The sequence below is a fragment of the Triticum aestivum genome, chromosome 3A (assembly GCF_018294505.1).
Source record: "Triticum aestivum cultivar Chinese Spring chromosome 3A, IWGSC CS RefSeq v2.1, whole genome shotgun sequence".
In the NCBI taxonomy this organism is placed as follows: domain Eukaryota; kingdom Viridiplantae; phylum Streptophyta; class Magnoliopsida; order Poales; family Poaceae; genus Triticum; species Triticum aestivum.
In genome coordinates this window covers 509,432,688-509,442,923 of record NC_057800.1, presented here as the reverse complement: position 1 = coordinate 509,442,923, position 10,236 = coordinate 509,432,688, and positions in this window count along the sequence as shown.

The following is a 10,236-nucleotide window of genomic DNA, read 5'->3' as shown; positions in this document are numbered from 1 at the left end:
GAGAACCTTGGCCGAACTATGTCCGGCTAGAATGGGACACAGACAACAAAGAAATTCACTGTCCACCCACCACCCACTTAGTAGCCACTGTCGACGACTTAACCGACATGCTCGACTTCGACTGCGAAGACATCAACGGTATGTACAATGATGCAGCAGACGAACCGGAACCACCACCCATAGGGCGCTGGACCGCTACTTCATCACATGACGTATACATGGTGGATGCACCTAGAGAGGGCAATGGCGAAGAGACAGCGGAGGATGCACCCTCCAAGCAACCCAAGCACCGACGTCAGCGGCGCCGCTCTAAGTCCTGCCATAGCAAAAACAACAATAATAATAGTCCACGCGACTCTGGAAGAAACGACAACTACACCACCCCGGTGGTAGAACACGATCAAGATGCAAACTGCAAACATAGTATGGATCCGACGTCTGAACACGATGACGCCAAAGAAATGCCTTATCAATCCCCATCTAGGGAAGAAAACAGTCCGGACCAAGATGCACGCATCATCCCGGAAACACACTTGGAGCAAGAGAACCTCCGCAAAAGGCTTATTGCCACAGCGAGGAGCCTGAAGAAACAGTGGCAAAGGCTCAAGGTCGCGCAAGATACGCTCAACAGCAAGTGGAACAAAGTAACAAAGTATGGTGGAAGCTACCATAAACATAGCTATCCAACGCGCAAGCTATTACCGGAATTCGACAATGAGGCCTTAGAGCCCACACAGTCGAAGAATGATATGGCCAACCGGCCGGATCCACCACCTTGGGAGCGCGATAGAGCGGCTAACAAGGTCGCGCACAAGTCAGCACACAATCTACGTGAGAACCTGCACCAACAATCTGGCGCGACCAGATCCATCTACGGATCTAGGAAGCGCGCTACAGTACACAATCAACACCGAGTACTACAACCGTCCGAACACTATGGCACATCCCAATACAGGGGTGCCGCACACCCATTATGTTTCACTGATGAGGTGTTGGATCACGAATTCCCAGAGGGATTCAAACCAGTGAACATAGAGGCGTATGACGGAACCATAGACCCTGGAATCTGGATAGAGGACTTCATCCTCCACATTCATATGGCTCGTGGAGACGATCTACATGCCATTAAATACTTTCCCCTCAAGCTTAAAGGGCCAGCTCGGCACTGGCTGAAAAGCCTCCCTGAAAACTCAATTGGAAGTTGGGAGGAGCTCGAGGACGCTTTTCGGGCCAATTTTCAAGGGACTTATGTCCGACCTCCAGATGCAGACGATTTAAGTCATATAATCCAACAGTCCGGAGAGTCCGCCCGAAAGCTTTGGAACAGGTTCCTCACCAAGAAGAACCAAATTGTCGACTGTCCGGACGCCAAAGCCTTAGCAGCTTTTAAACACAGCGTCCGAGACGAATGGCTCGCCAGACACCTCGGTCAAGAAAAATCGAGAACAATGGCAGCCCTAACAAGCCTCATGACCCGCTTTTGTGCGGGTGAGGACAGCTGGTTGGCCCGTAGCAGCACCAGCGACCCAAGCACATCCGAAGTCAGGGATGGCAATGGTAAACCACGACGCAACAAAAACAAGCGTCGAAATAAAGAAGGTAGCCCAGATAACACGGTGGTAAAGGGGCTCCCGACTAGGTCAGCGGAAAAAGCCTTTCAAAGGCAGCAGAGAAGGACAATCTGGCCTAAACAAAATTCTTGACAAACTATGTCAGATTCACGGTACCCCAGACAAACATACAAATCATACCCATAGAGAATGTTGGGTCTTCAAGCAGGCCGGTAAGCTAAACGCCAAACACAAAGGGGAAGAGACACAAAGCGAGGACGAGGATGAACCTCGCCAGCTAAACGCTGAAGGACAGAAAAAGTTCCGACTAGAGGTTAAAATAGTAAACGTGATCCATGTGACAAAGAGGAAAAGCAATCACGCACTCCGATGCACACGCGCCATAGAGCCCGTCACCCCTAGGTCCATCCCCTGGTTGGCCTTCCCGATCACTTTTGATTGTAGGGATCATGATACAAATATCCGGCGCGAAGGACTGACGGCCTTGGTGTTAGATCCAATAATAAGTGGGTACCATTTCACAAGGGTCCTCATGGACGGCAGCAGTGATCTAAATCTGATATACATGGACATAGTCCGCAAAATGGGGATAGACCCGACACAAATAAGCCACAGTAATACTACCTTCAAGGGAGTAATACCAGGCCAAGAGGCCCACTGCACGTGCTCTCTACTACTAGAGTTGGTATTTGGTTCTCCCGATAACTTTCGAAGTGAAACGCTAACTTTTCACATCGCTCCATTCCGAAGTGATTTTCAAGCACTACTCAGAAGGGCGGCTTTCGCTCGTTTTAACGCAATACCACATTATGCTTTTCTCAACCTCAAGATGTCCGTTCCATGAGGCGTCATCATAGTTAGCAGAAATAGCAACCATTTTTTATGTATGGAAGAGGACGCGGCGGCTCTAACAGCCGCGCACTAGACGACCTCACCAACCAGAAAAAATGGCAGGTTGTCAAGACCACGAACATGGTTAGACGAGTCCGGCATTCAATCATACATGCATGATATTGGTTTCCGAACCCTCATAAAACGATACCAGGGGCTTCCCGCGTGTAATTAGGGCCAGCCCGGCTCAACTAGGCTTCTCTTGAATATTGATAATTCATTCTTCTTTTTGGCACGACAACTTTCACCTAAGTTCTTTCCTTTTGTAGATGACAATCGTGCTACACCCGTCCAAGACATGGCACAACGGAGACACAGGCGCAGACGTGCAGCAGGGACCCGCGCAAAGGTTTCTTTTTAGATTAAGACCCTGCGTAAACCTTTTTTACTATCTCTTGTTGCTCACATCTTCCGGATACTCCACACAACCGAGAAGGATGCTGGCGTTATTGGCATGTGGCCATGCCAGAATTTTGCACGTACCTGGACACATGGGGTTTCTTATTAAGGGCATTGTTTAGCCCGGTATATATTATAAAGAACAAACACCTTAGGGAGTGTTCGGCGTCGTTAGTGTGGCCCTATATGCATCAACTTTGAATCATGTCTTTGGTCAAATGTTGGGTTTGCCAGGCTCCCACGTTTTGGTACCTTACGTTCCGTTATATCGGCTAAGGTAGCACTGGGAGAACTACTGCGATTGTGCCCTGGTTCATCCGGATGAGCACCTTAGTAGAGAAAGTCGAAAACTGACTGTCATGATATAGTGAGAGACTGGTCAACCACTCGATGACTCATCGGAATCTTCGGGATTCCTCCGCATTAACGAAGGGCCGTTTCCCGGTCATGTACGTACGTGCCCCGTATTCGGATGAGCGTAGAAGTACCAGGGGCTATATAGTAGCCCCACTGTCAAACTCCTATGGCTAAGTGAAAGTGTTAAAGCAATATAGTCCGATTGCCTCGTTCGCTATGCTATCACCTCCTTAACGGACCAAGACGTTGGAGCAAGCGTGGATATGCCTCTTTTGCGAACACCCCCGCATTATATGCGTGGGGGCGGAAGCTGACGACTGCAAACTTTCAGGTTATACACATATATACATAAACGGCCGCACAGGAGGTATCTAGTACTTTCGGGCAAAAGTATAAATACAGCCTTGATTAATTCAGTAAAACATTGTTTGTACAATGGGACTACATGTCACTGGAAAAAATTATTCTTCGAGCACTGAGCCTCTATCGAACGAGCACCTTCAAGGACTTCTTCAAAGTAGTGCTCGGCAACCACTCAGCCTATGGTCGAACCCTGTGCCGCAACAGTGGTGGCCTCCATCTCCGCCCAGTATGTCTTGACACGGGCAAGGGCCATCCGCGCACCTTCTATGCACGCCGATCTCTTTACAGCATCGATGCGTGGCACAGCACCAAGGAATTGTTGCACTAAGCTAAAGTAGCTATTCGGCCTTGGCCCTCCCGGCCACAGGTGATCCACAACGGACCTCATGGCAAGTCCGAACAACCTATGGAGCACGGCCCACCCGGCCAATCTCTCATTCAACAACAGCGGACGGACTGGAGCATGAAACTGTGACCAGAACAACTTTTCCACCTCGGGACCTTTCTGATCCTTGAAGTACTCGGCCGCATCAGCAGCACTTGCAGCCAAATCCATGTACGCATCTGCAGAACTCCATAGCCGGTCCAAAGGAGCATACTTCGGATCTCCGCACTTAGTCCGCAACAAGAAGGGCTTCCCAAACACGATATCTGCAGCTTGATTCAGCTCCTCCTTCGTCGCTCTAATTTTGGAGTGGGCTTCCTTGGCAGCCACCCGGGCCTTCTCCAGGTCCGTCGCCTTCGCCGGTTTTCTTCTTCAAGAAGCTGGTAACGGTCAGTGGCATCTTTCAACTCTACAGCCATCTTGGCTATTTTTTCCTTGCTCTCACAATGCGCGGCCTGTTCGGCCCTTAACTCTTGGGTCGCCTTTAAAGCGACCGCATTGCTACTCCTTGCTTGCTCCTTTGCTCGGGTAAGCTCCGTCCGAAGGGTCTCCATAGTGGCAGCTCCATCTGCAGTCACAACATATTAAAGATACTGGAATCATGTTTCTCTTATTATGTGACGATCTCCAGAAAAATCACTCACCATGTGCCTCGTCAAGCCGCTTGTTAACAAGCACGATGTCGGCATCTGCCGCATCCAGTTACCGCTTTAGTTTGGCAAACCCATCCGTCCGGCTAGCCACCGGAGCTTCAACCACCTGCACATAAAGGCGGTCTGGTTATTACCTGGGACTATGATCCTCTATTTGCCGCTGTTTTTGACGACAACCAGAGTCTCAGGAGCTACTATCTGCATGGGCATACCTAACATATGCGGTACTGTTAAAAGCATACATTATTTCACGTACCTCGAAGCCTTTCAGTAGACTCGTAAAAGCTTCATGCAAACCGCTTTCAGCGGATGAAATCCTTTCAATTACTGTACCCATCAGCGTATGATGCACTTCCAAGACGTCAGCTTGCCCCAGAAGATCCTTCAGCGCGTCCGACCGCAAACTGTACGGACCCTTGCTGTCGCTCTCCTTAGGATCCGGATACTGGGGATTTCGGGCAGCCAAAGGGTTATCCTCTGTCCCTAGTGGATCTGGAGATACCCTTCGCGACGACACTTTAAGGTCGTCCGCTTCTTGAGCTGGGGTGTCCGGGGGAGGCATTTCGCTCTCCATCATCTCCGGAAGAAGATCCCCCGAAGATGAACTCTGTCAAGAAGGGCTACGATCCGGACTACAATTTACAAGCATCGGCTATTGTCTTTGGAAGTAAGGTAGGATATCTTCACTATTAAGTACTTTTTGATTACTTACAGCTCGGTAGAGGGCTGATCCCCGTGCGGACATTGTGCGGCAAGAATACCCTCCGAGGAGGACCCTCTGGCGGAGATTTCTTCTCCCGTTTGGAAACCTTAGTTTCCGGATCTTCAGAGGTAGTCCTCTTCCTTCCCTGGGGAGAGAGAATGTCAGATTCTTCCCCTTGGTTATCCTCCCTCGCAGAGGCACTCATTTCCTCGGTTGGAATAAGTAGCGAAGGAGGCCCGCTTTCACCCTCTTTATTCCCCCTTCATCTTCCTTTGAGGGCACTAGATAAGGTGCTGGCTCGAGCATCTTTTCCAGCACCAGATTGTCCAACCCCTCAGGAAGGGGGGCCGAACACCGGATCATCTTCGCCTTTGTTATCTAGTCCTGGTCAAAGAGCGATTATTCAGAATGATGTCATGATAAATAAAAGGACAGTGTGTTCGGCCATGGGATTACTTACTTGGGAAGCGGGGCGGTTGCAGCTCAGGCCCACGTCCTCGGTGGTGTCCGGACACTCTATTTGGGGTCCGAAGAACGACTTGTACATATCCTCGTGCGTCATGCTGAGGAAATGCTGAATAGTACGCAGTCCTTCCAGGTTGAATTCCCACATGCGGAGGGGCCGGCGTTTGCAAGGCTGGACTTGACGAACCAGCATAACTTGCATTACCATAACCAGACTAAAATCTCCCTCGAAGAGATCTCGGATACAGCTCTGCAGTATTGGCACGTCCTTGGCTGGACCCCAGCTCAGCCCCTGCTGATCCATGACATCAGTTGTGGTGGGGGGCCCAAGCGAAAGGTGGGGGCAGCTACCCATTTGGCACTTCGGGGAGCTGTGACGTAAAACCACTCCCGCTACCACAATCCGGACACCTCTGGAAAGGAACCCTTCGGCCATGGAGCGTTAGCGATTTTGCTTATTAAAGCACCTCCGCATGCTGTGTGCTTCCCCTCGATCATCTTCGGCTTCACATCGAAAGTCTTGAGCCACAGGCCAACGTGGGGGGTAATGCAGAGGAAGGCCTCACATAAGATAATAAATGACGAGATGTGAAGAAGGGAATCTGGGGCCAAATCATGAAAATCCATCCCGTAATAGAACATAAGACCCCTAACAAAGGGATCCTGAGCGAGGCCTAGTCCTCGGAGGAAGTGGGAGATGAACACAATGCTCTCGTTGGGTTCGGGAGTAGGGACGACCTGCCCTCCGGCGGACAGCCTATGCGAAATTTCGGCGGTCAGATATCTGGCCTCTCTCAACTTCTTGATGTCCTCCTCCGTGACGGAGGAAGGCATCCACCGACCTTGAAGGTTGGATTCGGACATAGTTGAAGGTCCGAAGCACCTGACCTGAGCTTTGGGTGTTAGAACTCGAGGCAGGGGAAGGATTCGATTGAGCGCAGGAGGGAAAAAAGAAAAAGCCTTGTCCCCTTTATAAGGAGGGTGAATATCAGGCGTCCTCCTCCTCGCCGTTTGGGACTTACCTAAGATCTAGGAGTCATACCAATAGGCACGGTCGGGTTACCCACGTTTGTATTGATGAGAATCCCGCTATTAGGGGAACACGATCTCTGCTTTGACAAGACGTGTCAAGAAAACCGCCTCGCGTTATGTGCGGGGCTGGTTAAAGAAAAACGGTTCAAATAATGATCGGGTCGTGGCGTGATGGCATGCTGTCAAAACGTGTCAGCAGATTAGATTTTTGGAAATATTATTCTCTCTACGGTGGTATGTGGAACTTATTTTGCAGGGTCGGACACTATCCTTGTATTCAAACTCTTCCGTGGTGTATTCGGAGGAGGAACCCGCCTTGCAATGCCGAAGACAACACTGCGTGCCGGACTCATCGTCATTGAAGCCTGGTTGAGGGGCTACTGAGGGAGTCCTGGATTAGGGGGTCTTCGGACAGCCGGACTATATCCTTTGGCCGGACTATTGGACTATGAAGATACAAGATTGAAGACTTCGTCCCGTGTCCGGATGGGACTCTACTTGGCGTGGAAGGCAATCTAGGCAATACGGATATGTATATCTCCTCCTTTGTAACCGACCTTGTGTAACCCTAGCCCCCTCCGGTGTCTATATAAACCGGAGGGTTTTAGTCCGTAGGACAACATACAATCATACCATAGGCCAGCTTCTAGGGTTTAGCCTCTTCGATCTCGTGGTAGATCAACTCTTGTAATACTCGTATCATCAAGAACAATCAAGCAAGACGTAGGGTATTACCTCCATCAAGAGGGCCCAAACCTGGGTAAATATCGTGTCCCCTGCCTCCTGTTACCATCTACATTAGATGCACAGTTCGAGACCCCCTACCCGAGATCCGCCGGTTTTGACACCGACAGACGCGATGTCCGAAATTTTAAACGGGGGATAAGTTCGTAACTTTCCCCCATTTCAGAGAAGCGCGTCCCAAAGTTTGAGATCCCCCCCTCCATTTCCCCATTCATACACCGTCGATGGCACGACAACCTCCGCACTGCGGCCAGCCTCCTCCGCCCGCCACCCCATCCTCCACCTTGGCGGAGCCGCTACCCCTACCCCGTCGTCCACTGCAAGAGATGGACGTCTCTCATCCACGGCGCTGGACCAGGATCCTTTCATCGCCTCCTCTTGCTTCATCAGCGCCGTCGTCCACCTTGCCGCTGCCGCTCCTATGACCGCCTCATCCACGGCAACATGATATATCCCCCGACCCGGCTGTATGTCGTCTAAAGTCTTCTTCCCCTCCGCCGATAGCCATCGCACCCACAGCACCCTCAACGTATCAGCATAGGCCTACACAGCATCGCAAGAAAGGTGGTACTCTTCCATATGTGCTTAAGTTATTGATTTCACCCGGAAAATAGATCGTAATTTGTTTACTGTACTTCTCTTGTTCGTACCAAATCGTAGTGGCTAGTTAAAAGAAAACATTGGTTGCGAAGTAGCTTTGTCCGGTTTGCACCTTCAGATCCGCCATGGCACGGGCACTATACTCGTAGAGCTTATGGTTTCCCCCCTTTATATTCACTACCATCATCGTAGGTGCTTTGTGTCGTGCTAGCACTGCTCCTCAAGACCTCAACCCAAAGCTTACGTGTTGAAATACGAATCTGATATGATGCTCATATCACTAAAATAGAGAATGTTTAATTGGTCACCTAATGATCCTATATTTGTTTCGAAAAGCATGTGCGCCACCCACTGGTCCAGCTAGTTCCACTTTCCTGATTTTTCTCTTGATGCTTAGGGTTTTCCCATTTTATCTACTCTACTATGATCTACGTAGGTGCTTTCTGTCGTACTAGCATTACTCCACCCTTCAAGCTAAACAACACAACACTCAGAATTCGAAAGCTTAGTTGTTCGAATATGATTGTGATATGATACTGATATTAGTTAACCGATACATTTAATTGGTTAGCTAAAGGTCCCACTTGAGTTTCCAAATGCATGTCGCGACATATAGAGAGACAACATAATTGCATTTCTTTGTCACTTGTTGACCATACTTTCTTGTCCATACCAAAGCTTAGTTGTTATTTCAAAGCAAACATCGGTTGCTAACTACCCTTTGCGCGTTTGCAGCTTCAGATCTACCATGCCACTGCCACGGTCAACAATGTACTCGTCATGCTTATGTTTTCCCCATTTTATGATGACCACAATCAGCCTACGTGGTTCGTGTCATAATAGCACAGCTCCACCCATCGAGCTAAACAAGCTTAGTTGTACAAATTCATATCTGATATTATTGCTGATATTAGTAAAACTGAGAGATGTTTAATTGGTTAGCTAAATGTTCCTACTTTAGTTTCGAAATGCATGTGAGCCACATATGGAGAGACCGGAAAGAATAGTATTTCTCTGTGCGCTCTGGTTTATCATGGGTGGCCAACCGACATTGTATTGAAAGACTTGTAATATCTTCAATCTTCTTGCTCTTCTGCTCTTCTTTAAGATGATACTCTTCTCTTGCGGTCGACTGGTCAGGTCGAGTTGTTCTCCCTTAGTATATTTTGGATCTGTCAGGTCAGGTCGACTTGTTCTTCTTTACTATAAGTTGAAGCTATCATCTGCGATGTGTCATCACATCTGGAGCTCTCATATTTTGAGTAGTAGGCCACATTATATTAATGCACACAACAAATTACAGCATGCATGGCATCTTTTAAAAGAACTGCAGAGATAGCACAAAGGGGTTTACAGGGAGGCAGTATTGGATTAGAATCACTTCTGCATTACAAAGAAAATCTCACTTGTTTTTATGTTTTCATGCATGTCAGATATTGAACATTATCAAAATGAATATGAGAATGAGTGCACGAGAGGAATATTGCGGAACAATCCACTGGCTAACAAACTTGGCATGGTGGAGGATGGCCTATCTTATTCACCCATCAAGGTGCTTGCTCTAACTTTGCAAAGTTGTATAGGTCGCACATATTTTGCATCTGACCTCTTGCATTACTTCTACTTTGTTACACCATCTGCTTAGTTTAAGCATAATATATGAGTATATGCCATACCTATTCCATGTGTCTTCACACTATGTTTTTCTAGTCAAATGTTGTTCTTTCGTAATAGATGTCCAAAAGGAAGAGGGTGAGTGCAGATCCTCAAGGAGTACAAACTAGGTATTTGGAAAAGGTAGTGATACCTGTTAAATCAGATAGATTAGCAGCCACAGAAAACACAGGCCCAACTGTACCACACTTTACCCCTACTCCTGTGGCCAAACCCCTATTAGAACTGCTGGGAGCCCAGCGTTAGGTACTGTCTATGATATCAATTCAAAATTTGAACTCCTAAATTTCTGCTTGTGCCTTACCTTCTCTCTTGTATGAAAACTAATTTCAGATGAATCTCCTTGCTCAAAGACTCATACAATCTCAAAACAATAATGGGCTCTGCATTGCTCTTGTT